This window comes from Punica granatum, unplaced genomic scaffold (genome assembly GCF_007655135.1).
Source record: "Punica granatum isolate Tunisia-2019 unplaced genomic scaffold, ASM765513v2 Contig00108, whole genome shotgun sequence".
Taxonomy (NCBI): Eukaryota; Viridiplantae; Streptophyta; class Magnoliopsida; order Myrtales; family Lythraceae; genus Punica; species Punica granatum.
The window spans coordinates 196,207-207,500 of NW_022204095.1; the positions used below are offsets into that span (position 1 = coordinate 196,207).

At 46.5% G+C, this 11,294-nt stretch overlaps 1 protein-coding gene and 1 pseudogene across 1 annotated transcript in view; both read left to right on the top strand.

Annotated features, from left to right (window-relative positions):
• Nucleotides 1-2,112: 2,112 nt before the first annotated feature.
• LOC116190049 lies at nucleotides 2,113-3,922 on the top strand (annotated as a pseudogene).
• Nucleotides 3,923-9,040: 5,118 nt separating this feature from the next.
• The window catches only part of LOC116190046, a 5,843-nt gene continuing 3,589 nt past the window's right edge, over nucleotides 9,041-11,294 (top strand). The window contains exon 1 of the mRNA XM_031519715.1: nucleotides 9,041-11,294. This exon is cut by the window's right edge and continues 3,589 nt beyond it. The gene's annotated coding sequence lies outside the window, so the exon portion shown is untranslated.

The following is an 11,294-nucleotide window of genomic DNA, read 5'->3' on the forward strand; positions in this document are numbered from 1 at the left end:
GGAAGTGAGATCTACCGATTGATTTGATATTAGATGAGCAGCCGTACTGTGATCGTTCGGCAGACATGGCCCATTCAAATCAAAATAGAACGAGCACCTACGACTAAGGGGAATGGAATGTGGACCACAGGGTGAGATGATCTTTTAATACGAGGGCGAGTGACTGGTCAAGTCATGAAACTTAGTCATTTTGATCAACATGGCTGCAAGTGGACTGGGTTTATGTGTTTGAACTGACTACGACCAAAGTCGTGGCTACTTCAACCAAAAAAAGGGCGACCCCCTATTCAAATCAAAAGAAGTACCTCACCTAACTATGAGAGTTTGCTTTTGTTTTATGTTTCTAAGAGCGGTCTGATCCTTCTCATCCCGCTCCTGGTGTTCGAACTAGTCATTAATGGTCGGCAACATTGGTCTCCTTTCGGTATGCGTTGCGAACACTTTCATTTTTAGCGTCTCATCTTCTCTAGAGAAGCGAAACTCGAACGGATAGAGCAGATGGTCCAACTACATAACTTTTTCTTTTTCATTACTTCCATGGTCGTGCCTCGTGGCACGGCAGCACCCGTACTATTGAAATGGTTCGTCAGTAGAGATGTTCCCACAGGTGCCCCTTCTTCCAATGGAACTTTAATTCCTATTCCTATCCCTTCATTCCCTCTTTTGGTCTATCTACATTCCAGGAAATTCATACGCTCCATGGACGGAGCAAAAAGTGGAGTCTTGGTCAGAGCAAGCCGCCCTATTCTATTACCAGACATAATTGGGAGAAGCTCATCCGAAACTAGAGCTAGAAAGGCCTCATTTCGTTTCGTTCCCCTTCTTCATTTCCTTCTTCTCGAATCCAAGGGGGACTTCTCATATTTAGAATCTTTCTGCGGTGTGCTCCGTTTACTATTCTTTCGTACTCTCTTCTCTTTACCACGCGATAGGTCAGCGAAGCGTGAGCGGGCGCGGAGAAGGAAAGGCCAAAGACTTCGGCCTAAGGGAAATGAGGAAGGACGAAATGACAAGATGAGGTGCTCCGGGCACTCCCATTTAGAAAGAAGGGTCGAAGGTTTTGGGCCTGTAGCTTTCCCCGTCCCCCCTTCATCGGGGGGTGCTTGTGTGGGGGGTGTGCCACCAGAAATCGGGCTTGAAGCTCTCGCCTTACCAACGAGCCGACAGCTGATGGCTGTTGGTCACGACTACTACCAAAAAGCTCCAATGAAAATGAATATTTCACATGGGGGAGTGTCCATCTGTATGTTGGGTGTTCTTCTGTCGTGCGACCCGGCGGCTTATGTGCGACCTGTGGCCCACGCCTCCTATTTGTTCAGGGCGGGCGGCGTGAACTCTGATTCGATCCGGGTATTCCATCCCGCCGCTGAGATGCTCAGTTGACTCCTTAACCTTGATAGGAATATGGCTTGTTTAATAATTCGTGCAAAAGGGTAAGGAACTTTGGATGAACTAATGCGAATGGGTGTAAGCCTCGCTGCTCGGAAACACCCAGTGCTGACCACACTGAGAGACACGAAAGCGCAGGTAACGCCAGTTGGCGAAGTGGCGTTAAGCATCCCTAGCGGTACGAAAAGAGAGGTCGTGATGATATCATCTACGTCCGTACCGCTCCTCGTGGAGTAAATCCCGCATCCAACCAAGTCTTTGACCAGGGAACGGGAGAATTCCCACTACCGCTGGCAGGCCAGCCGGGCCGTGAGCGCGGTGGGAACGGGCTTCCCAAAAAGCCAGCCGGGGCCGGGGTCAGCATAGAATGAAGGGGACGGCCCTAATGTTGTGTTGGCAAAGCCAACTTCTTGGCTTGCGGGCGGAGAAGAGCGGACGTGGGGACTCGGGTCGGGGTGCAGCGTAACTAAGAGAGCCATTCCATTTAGGGCAAGACAGAATGGGCGGGCACGAGCGGTCTGGTGTCCGAGCCAATTGGTCAGACGACGACTACTTCGCTTATTAGATTAGTATTAACCGCCTATCCCGGGATGGAATGGGATGGAATAGAAAGAACGCGAAGCGCTAGCGCTATAGGGTCGGTTTTTTTGGGGGGGATAAGCTCTAACAGAAGCAAGCTTATCCCCGCCCCGACCGGCAGCTGCTGGGTTTCCCCATCTCTCCTAAACTTCCCCCGGTCTTCGGCCCGAGCTGTATGAGGCAGAAACTCGTCTCACGTACGGTTCGGAGGCCGAGCCCCACCCCAGCAGTAATGGTGCGGCTTAGGTCAACTAACACAAAGAAGATACAGTTCACTCAACGATTGCCTTTGGGTTCCGAACTCCATATGGGGAAGGAGCGTTGTTGTTTGCGAGGTCTCGATCATTTACATGGGCCCACTTCTCATTCCATTTGTGGGAATTTGATGATCTATAAACCGTCCCTAAGGAACGATCGGCTCATGTTTGAACATGATGAATCACTTCGTGCCGACCTGTTGCCAATAAGCTTTCCGGCCTCATATGAGAATGGAAAACTGGAGCATTTTCTGCATCGGTGGATTAAGAATCGCGAACATAATAATTTCTGGTGGTTGACCATGTTCCCAGAAAAACGATACTTTCGAGAAAGGACGAGCACGACTGAAGTGGCTATACATACAAATCCATTTACGGATCTATATGCTTCGATTGGAACTGGAAGTTCCAGAACAGGCGGCTGGTATACCACCATAATGAAACTGCCTTTTATTTTTTTTATTCGGATAGGATTTATGTTGGCTTCGTTGGGAGGCTCGCGTAGTTTGTTACGTCAGCTCCAAAAGGATAAGTTGCGTTGGAATCGAGAAAGTTCCGTGGAGTTCATAATTGCATAAAAGGAGTCAAAGTAGTGGCTGCGGCGAGTCGAGGCACTTCTTCGACGGTCCCCGTCCGCCCCGCCTGCTGGCCTGCCCTTCTCTTGAGCGCTTAATCGGTTATACGAATGACTGTCTGTTAATGAAATATGCGATTCCCTTCTCTTTATCGTTATCGGTCAATCGGCTGTCCATCCATGTCATGCTATAAACCATTTCTGGAATCAGTCTGTCTCTGTCTCTATGGCTTGATTTATTTAGTCAAAAGACTTGTTAAAACGATCGAATTGAGGGTCCGGAGGAGAATTGTGTTTCTTTTTTTAGTAACACGGTCTGTTAAATCAATCGAATAGGTCAATTGGGTAGATGGTGGGAAATTCAAATGCTCTTTTTGGCATTCTTTTTTGTTTGAGTTTAGCATCCCTTGCTTAGTTCCCATATCCCAGTCAAGGCTATCAACCGAATCTTTCCTCTTTCCTGCTCTTGCCTTGTTAGCCTCTGGTAAGACGAATCTGTTTACTTTTTTATAGTTCTCTTCCCGACCATACTTCCAAGTGATCTCCGGCAATTGATCGAGCTCTCTGCTGTGCTCTTCAACAATTCTGTGTAAGTAAAGCTTCTCGATCCTCTAATCTCTCAGAGCCGTCAGCTTTGTGTTTCAGGGTATATAACCACCTCCAGCCCAGGGCCAGTTTAAACAGAGATAGTAGCAAAGGCATGTGATCCGAACCGGAACGAGCAGCGGGGAAACAGGGTTTGGTCCATTGATCAACCGGTTCAATTAGTCATTTAGTCAGCCCTCGCGGAATACAAGAATGAATCAATCAAGTAAGTCAGTGTTGCATTCAGGGATGGTTGGCATGGTTAGAAGGGAGTCATTGGCACCCCCTTGTTCAATTCAATTCTTCAATCATTCCGGTCGGTAAGGAAGCCAGTCAGCAGTCAGGTTGAGATGAGCAGGGACGAAACGAAAGCAAAGAAGAAAGCGGAAGGCTGTTATAGTTGAAGACTGGGATAAGGAATGAAAGTCAGACCGTACTAAAAAAAAGAAGCAGAAAGAATCAGGGCTAATTCCGACCTGCCGGTCATATGAGCGAGTGGGCGGCTATGAGTTAGTTGGCTTCCCTTTCTTTCATGATAGAGTCTCTAAGAGAGAATGCAAGGTTCGGCCTGAGTTGATTGAGGAAAGAATGACTCGAGGAGTCATAATACCGCTCCGTGGGGGGCTTCTATCGAACGTTTTCCTTGAAATAAGTAAGTGGTTGGGCACGGAGGGACGGAATTGGCTTTCCTACTTTACTTACACAGTTTTGGTGGCTAGGAAAAGGCCTTCAAGACGAAGGAAAACTCAATTAAGAGAAATTCATAGCTATTCCCGCGGACAAGGGATACTAGTTACCTCATGCTTGTCTTTCGTTGTGCTAGCCCTCATCAGGGAACCTTAGTGTAGACCGTTCGATCGAGAGCTCCGACACCGCGGAAGGTTCATCAACTCTTTTTCCAGCTTAAAAAACAGATTTAAACATCGAGGAGCAGACCCTGGGCCAATTACTGGCATTGCCGAGAACGGCTTTATAATGAAAGTTTCCGGTACCTAATACTAGTCGACCAGAGAGAAGCCGACTTATCCGACAAGGCTAAAAAATAATGGTTTATTGACCAGTTTCCACGGACTTTCGATAACCGGCTTGTGGAGGTGCCCATTATGCCCTTCGTTATGCCTCTTGTGATTGAGGTGTCCGGTGGACGTTCCCTTAGTTCCGCTCGCCATCAGGCTACTTTAGTAAGCCGTTCAACTCGTGCTTCTGATAGGAAGTTTTTCTTCTACTAGTCTTCCTCTTGTGGTTACGATTTCAAATACATACCAAACTTTCCAGAGGAAATGCCGGTGAAGACTACCAGCCAATGATGGACCTGGGCCTACTACCGCCAAGTAGCCTATGAAGTCTCAAATTGAATACTAAATAAAGTCAAACTACTTGTCCTCCCCCAAAGAGCAGCTGAAATCAACCCATGGCAAAGCAGCATACCCGTTTAAGCATAGTCGCTCGTCTAAGGTTTCGGGACAAGAAGAGAGGCGCTTTCGAGTGCTCATGTGCCAATTTCGGGTGAGGTAATGCTAATTGATCCTCCGTAGTTGATGAACCTCTTTCAGAGCCTGTCACTCGTAAGTAAAAATCATTCTATGCCCATGGAAAAAAGGATTTCAATGCTGATTTAGGGCCGGCCAAACGAATGAGACTTGTTCACCGACGGAAAGAGAGAGTGCTAACCCGAAGCACCGTCCCCCTACTATCCCAATTGAATTACCGACTCTCCCGCTGCTGCTACTGCTCGGAGGAGAAGAGAAGGACAAAGGACAGAGGAAAGAGACAGAGGAGTACGCGAAAGGAAAGAGGGAGAAGAAAGCTATTCGAGGCTACTCGACTCGATGGGGAAGGGCTTGCTTGTGGCGAGCGGGCTTGCCTATGAATACTAATACTCGTATCCGGCTTGGCTTTCGATCATTAATAGGAGTAGGAGGTTCGGGCAAGCAAGCAGTAACGGGGGGAAGAGTAGAAGCTGGAACTGCTGGAGCTGGTACTCTTACCTTCTCCCCGAAACAGCCTCTATTCCTTCAACAGCAGTTAGGCCTTTTTCTAATCCTACTGCCCTTCTCCCAAGAGTTGAAGAAAAGGCTACCGACTTGGCCTACTTTGACTCGCTATTCTTCCCATTTCGAAAGAAGAAGAAGTAGCCCCGCCGATGACAACAGATTCAATAGCTGGGGATCTTGCTAACAATGAAACTCCTAACCAACAATCATATAACCGGGTCTCCGCTCCTTACCCGATCGGGCAAGTGGCTTACGCTCCTCTCCTCCCTTCTGGCCATTGAAAGCATTCCAATTGCAGCTTCTTCTTAGGATTCGTTCAAAAGAGCATTTCCCTAATCTAATGCCATGCCCTGAGTCCTAATCTCCTAATGCCCGTACTCCAACAGCTAAATCGATGGCATCGCTTATTTTATTCCCTCAAGCCTTCAAAGATCGGATTCTTCCTCTCGGGTTCCTTCACTTAGAGTAGTGAATCCAGTGAAAGCCGAAGACGTTGAAGAAGGTACGTAAGCCGGGAAAACTACTTCATACAATAACGATACCATTCACAGCGGAACAAGAAGAATCACAGTCGACTCAACTTGAGCTATCGAGTCAGTAGCTGCCTTTAGAGCTGGGAGTTGTAGGGTAGCAGCTAAGAAACACTAAAAGGACTCTCCTCAACCCTCAACCTAGACATAGAACTCCTAGCTCTGGAGCTGATTGAATTGATTCTTTTTAACAGCTACCGACTCTTCTCCTCGCTCACTGAAACTCTATGCATAAAGAAGTTTGTTAGTGTTGTCTGGTCTGATAGTTGAAGTTCTTGTTAACCAATTCTGGTTATGTTCCTCTTGTTAGGATTGACATTCAGTTATCTAACCTTTTGTATGCATGGCAACTTTAGTTGAGTTGGTATGTTGTTTTCCCAAATGTTGATGGCTTGGAGTTCCATATCTCTGAAGAGAAGGAGGTGGGCGCAAAAGCCTCTTCTGGATCTTGATCCGAAAGTGACGATGCAACAAAGGCTATTCGGTGTGAGTTGGTGTTCAGCATGGAGGTACCGCTTCACTAGGGCTCTGCGCCCCTTATCCAATGCCAGGTGACGATCTTTCTTCTAAGTTTGATTGTATTGAGAGGTACTTCAGTGAAGACTACTCAATCATCCTGGATTCCTTTGAAGATAGAAGTATAAAGGTCTTATTCGACTTAATCAAAAGGATTGAAACGATCGTAGAAAAAGAGAGTTCTATCCGTACTGTATTCTTCCACAACTTCTCTAAATTCGATGGTATATTCTTGCTAAGGCACATAGCATGTTATCATAGGGAATAAAGGATCAGACCATTGATGAGGACAAGAGCAACGAGTAAAATCAAGCTCCTGAGAGAGGCAGGAAAGATGATATTTTGGCTCTGAAGTGAGTACCCGCCACTAAAAGGGGAACTTCACGGTCTAAGACACTAAGGAAGGAAGAGCTTCTGGCTATCGAGAAAGCCCTGCTTGAAGAAAAAGGATACTTCTTACTGCCCTACCACCAAGAACAGATTCTCGCCATCTATTTAGAGGAAGAACTTCTTATGAAACAAAAGCAATCGCAGCTCCTAGTCTGACTGTTAGCTCCACACCTTAAGATAAAGAGTTCCGTCATACTACTATATTATGATACCGAACCCTTGAGGAACTTTACTACTTTGAGAGTAGAGTTAGGCCTCTTATTCTGCTGTGCCTGGGCATGGCTAGACTGCTTTTCCTTATCTGTATTCGGTACATTTTCTTGTCTAAGATAGAAGGTCTTCCCTCATCACCTGTCCCATTTGAAAGTTCTTCCATTAGTCAATGAGCAGGAAGAGGTTTAGGAAGTTGATTCAAGCAAGAAAGGCAAGTCCATTGACTTGGCTACGATAGGGCTATGATTCCCATCGAGAAAGAAGAGTTTACAGCTGACCCAAAGCTAGCCACACGACTCAATCACTTAACACTTTCTCATTCACACCGAAGAGCTAGTGCGCAACTAGTGCCCAATGAAGACCCAAGCAATGCATCGATAAGGCGAAAGAGAGAAGTCAGGAAAGCCTTATCTCTATCTCTTCCTGACAAGGAGTCCATTCATGGTATAATAAGTCCTATTCTTTCAAAGCGGAAGAGAAGCATCAAGGGAAAAAACCGGGTGAAAGTCTCCCAAGTGCAAAAGACCTTTTTCTAAGGCCGTTCACGGGTCAGGACGAGCTGTACTTCTACCGATGCTACCATACCTGAATCCGGTGTAATATTTTATTCCGCCCGAAAGGCTTTGATCAAACACATCTCTGGGAAACGGAAAAGACACATACCAAAAAAGCGGAAAAATTAGATAATCCGCTCATCTGAGGCGGAGGATTCATATTCTATCTTCAGACTTGGGAAAAACTTTAGTTGTTGGTTCGAGGGAAGGAAAAAACGTTGCCCTGTTGGGTCTGGGATTGGTTACCTTTGTAACAATCTATAGTACGCTGACTGGGCCCCCTGTCCCTGTTATTGGTACCATAGGTACTGATATAACACACCAACTCGAGGGAGGTGCTCGACCTAACATTCTCAACCCATATGAGACAGGGTAGCCGCCTAGATTGTTACTGATGCTGAGCCTGCTAAGCCACATATGGAAGGACGCCTCGCTGGTCGGTCTACAGAGCCAAGAAAGAGCACGAAAGAATCTCGGAGGCCAAGATAGAAAATGGAAGTTTTTGTGGGCAGACTTCGAGTAACCTCATTTAGAACAACCAATATACCAATCAGACCACACCCAGTGCCCTTGAGCACCCTGCCAACCAAATGCGCAGGGCGAGAAAGGCGCTCACCTACAACCTCGCCTGCCTCGGCTCAACCATACTACCCTGTGGGAAAGGTTCCCACCAAATGGACTTAGACTTGGTTAATATGTTTATGGGAAAGGGACGGACGCAGAGCGAGATGTCAATAAGGTCGGGAATAATAACGTGAATGGGAGTATGTATAGAGATGCTAGTACGTACAGGTTTGGACGGAGATACAACTCTTGAGACCGGGCCTGGATCTTTGGAGTCCGTCTTTCCTCCCCGGACACAGAAAGGCTCATGGAGCTTTATATCAGCGCCGGTCTGTTCAAGGAGCAGAACAGGCGGGAAATATACTACTGTGAAAAGAGGAATTCTTTTTTTTTTAATCCATGTTGAGCATATTAACAGTAATCCTTAATGCACGGAAAGAGAGCAAGGCCTGAGCCAGCCAACTCAAAAGGGTGGAGTCGAGCTAGCCCAGATATAGTCTTTCAGTCCCTCTCTGAAAAACAAACAATACTACTCATAACGAAAAAGATATAGATTTTTTTAAAGACAGATATCGTGTGTACTGATTGACCAGATGCGATCGATGGCAGGGAGATCGAGATTAAATAAATTTCCTCTTTAAACTAAAAAGAACTCAACCGCCGACCCTGTTCTGCCTACTACTCTAGTTGGCTATTCCAAATCATCATTCACCAGAAATCCTCACCTCCTGCACGTACAACCAAATCAATTTCCCTCCCCACCTACTTTATGGTGGCTACCATCTAATACTTATGCTATAGTGTTAGAGCTACTATATTTGATATAGGGTTCATTTCCCTATAATAGCGGATGATCATAATATCGTGTAAACTCGGCTCATAAATGTGCAATTCATCAAAGTTATTCCAGGGCATGAGGGGGTTTCATAGGGGCGGGTCTGTGTGCGGGTGGCGTGCCATGCCTAAGGGTATAGGACACCGATAGATACGGAGGCCCCGCTCTCTTGGGCTTCCTTCGCAAACGGATAAAAAGGGGAGCTGGAAGAGAGCATGCCGACGATGCGAAAGGGCTCCATACGGCTTTCAGGGTTCGCTCTATCGTACTGCTACCAGTAGGGCTCTACTTAGATAAAAGGAAGGGATTTATAGTCCACGAGTTACTATTCGGGGATTATAAAGGAGTAGAGAAATACGAAATATGGTGGGAAGTAGAGCAAGCGATGCGAAGCTCGGGGAGCCCTCAGAACGTCAACCGCTTTCGTCAAAAGAAAAAGGAAAAGCACCTAGCCGGAAGGAAGAAGAAGAAGCTGCAGAAGAAAAGGAAGCCGAAGATAGAGAGAGAACCGTCTCCAGCGCACCAATGGGAGAAGGGGACCCTGCAAGGACAAGTGCTGTTGAGGTAACGGTTCAACCAAGTGCCCAAGCAGCAACAACAACTGAGCCGGGTAATACGGCAGAAGATATATACAACACTCGGGCCAGAGAATCTTGCGTCAAATACCCGGCTAATCCAAGTTACGTCCGGGAGAACGCGACAATCAGAGAAAGGGCAATGTTACAATGAATGAGGATAGGTGTTGAAAGAGGACTTCCCCTCCAACTCGAGAGAGCGCTAAAAGGCAACTGGAGGACTCCAAGCCAAAAATAGAAATGAGACCGGGTGTTCATTCATACGGGTTCATAACGGAGCCTCTAATTGCAAGAGTCAGACAAGCCCTGGAAATGAAGATGAATAAAGAAAGAAATGACTTGGAATTCCACCGGGAAACCCGAAAAGAACAAACCTTACGGGAAGTCCATAAAAAAGCGGTGCAAGAAGTCAAGCGGCTGGCCGAGAAGAAGGAGTCGTTAACAAAAGATCGGATGAGTGAGTTGGAAAAGAAAATAGTTCGCCCTGCTCAAAGTGCTCAAAGAAAGGCTTGAACAACGGATAAAAGAACTTTATGCAGAACTTGTACAAGCGAATATCTATGTGAATCTGATCAACAAAGAAATGGAGAAGACCAGACAAGAGTTGGATCAGGGCAAGGTGACTGTTCAGAAACTGCAAAAAAGATGAAATCACTCTCCGTCCAGAAAGAACGAGCCGAAGCCGCCGCTCAAGCAAGCATCGAAAATGTCCTTCTTGCACCCAGGTTTTTTATGTATTGTATCTTTGACTATTGTCATCTTAATCTGTCATGAATGAAAAATTTGATGATGGAGGAAACAAATGTCTGAAGCGGGTCGGTTGCTGGCTACTATCCGCCGTTCATCCTGCTGAGCTTTGATCTCACTAAGTTCTGCTGCCTGCAGACTGCCTGGACAGAAGAGGGGTACTCGTGTGGTGCTAAGAGATGGCGATTTATCGTATAGAAGAATAGATCCGCGGACCTATTGATTGACCATAGATGCGAAGCGATCGACCACTATCTAAGAGAAGAGTTGTAGTTCTTCTATCGAAAAAGGGCAAGGGGAGAAGATGTAGCGGCTTGCCTAGATCTCGTATTTCCCACGTAGTACGTCGGTCAAACCAACGATTCTCTTCTCAAAGGTTTAGAGAGAGTCTTTTTCTTTTTCCGGTATGTAGCTCCGCGAGCAAGGAGCGCATCGTCGGGGCAGGGCGAAAACGAAGATAGGATCATCATCATGGCCCTTTTCTTCTTTCTTTTGTTTGTGTCCGGTCCCTTGTGTGTGTTTTTTTTAAGGCAACTCTGGGGGCTCTGGGGCATCCAATTCCTCTTCTTTTGCTGCTGATCTCACATCGAGAGCAGCTCCTTCTTGTTCAGGGTCATCAGATGAGAGATCTTCCTCCGACTCCGAGAAATCGGTCAAGCGGGAGGCTACCCTCGACTCACCTTTATATCTAAAAAAACCCCTCCCCAGAGGAGAGCAGAAGCTCCAGGATGAGTATGTCCTGGATTCCCGGATTCATTCTCGTCCTGATACACTATGGAATTTTCGAAATCTACAAAAACATTCTAGGAGAGGGCTCGGTTTGATCTTCTCAAAGATCATAAGGTGCTGAAGTGGCAGGAGTTGGGGGCGATCTTTAGCTTTTTGTGAAAGGGATGCTCTTATCATGTTATTTCTGAAAAGAAAAACCGAATTCTTGATGTCGATTCATCCACACTTCCATTCCTTGGAGAGGAAGGCTAACTGCTTGCTGG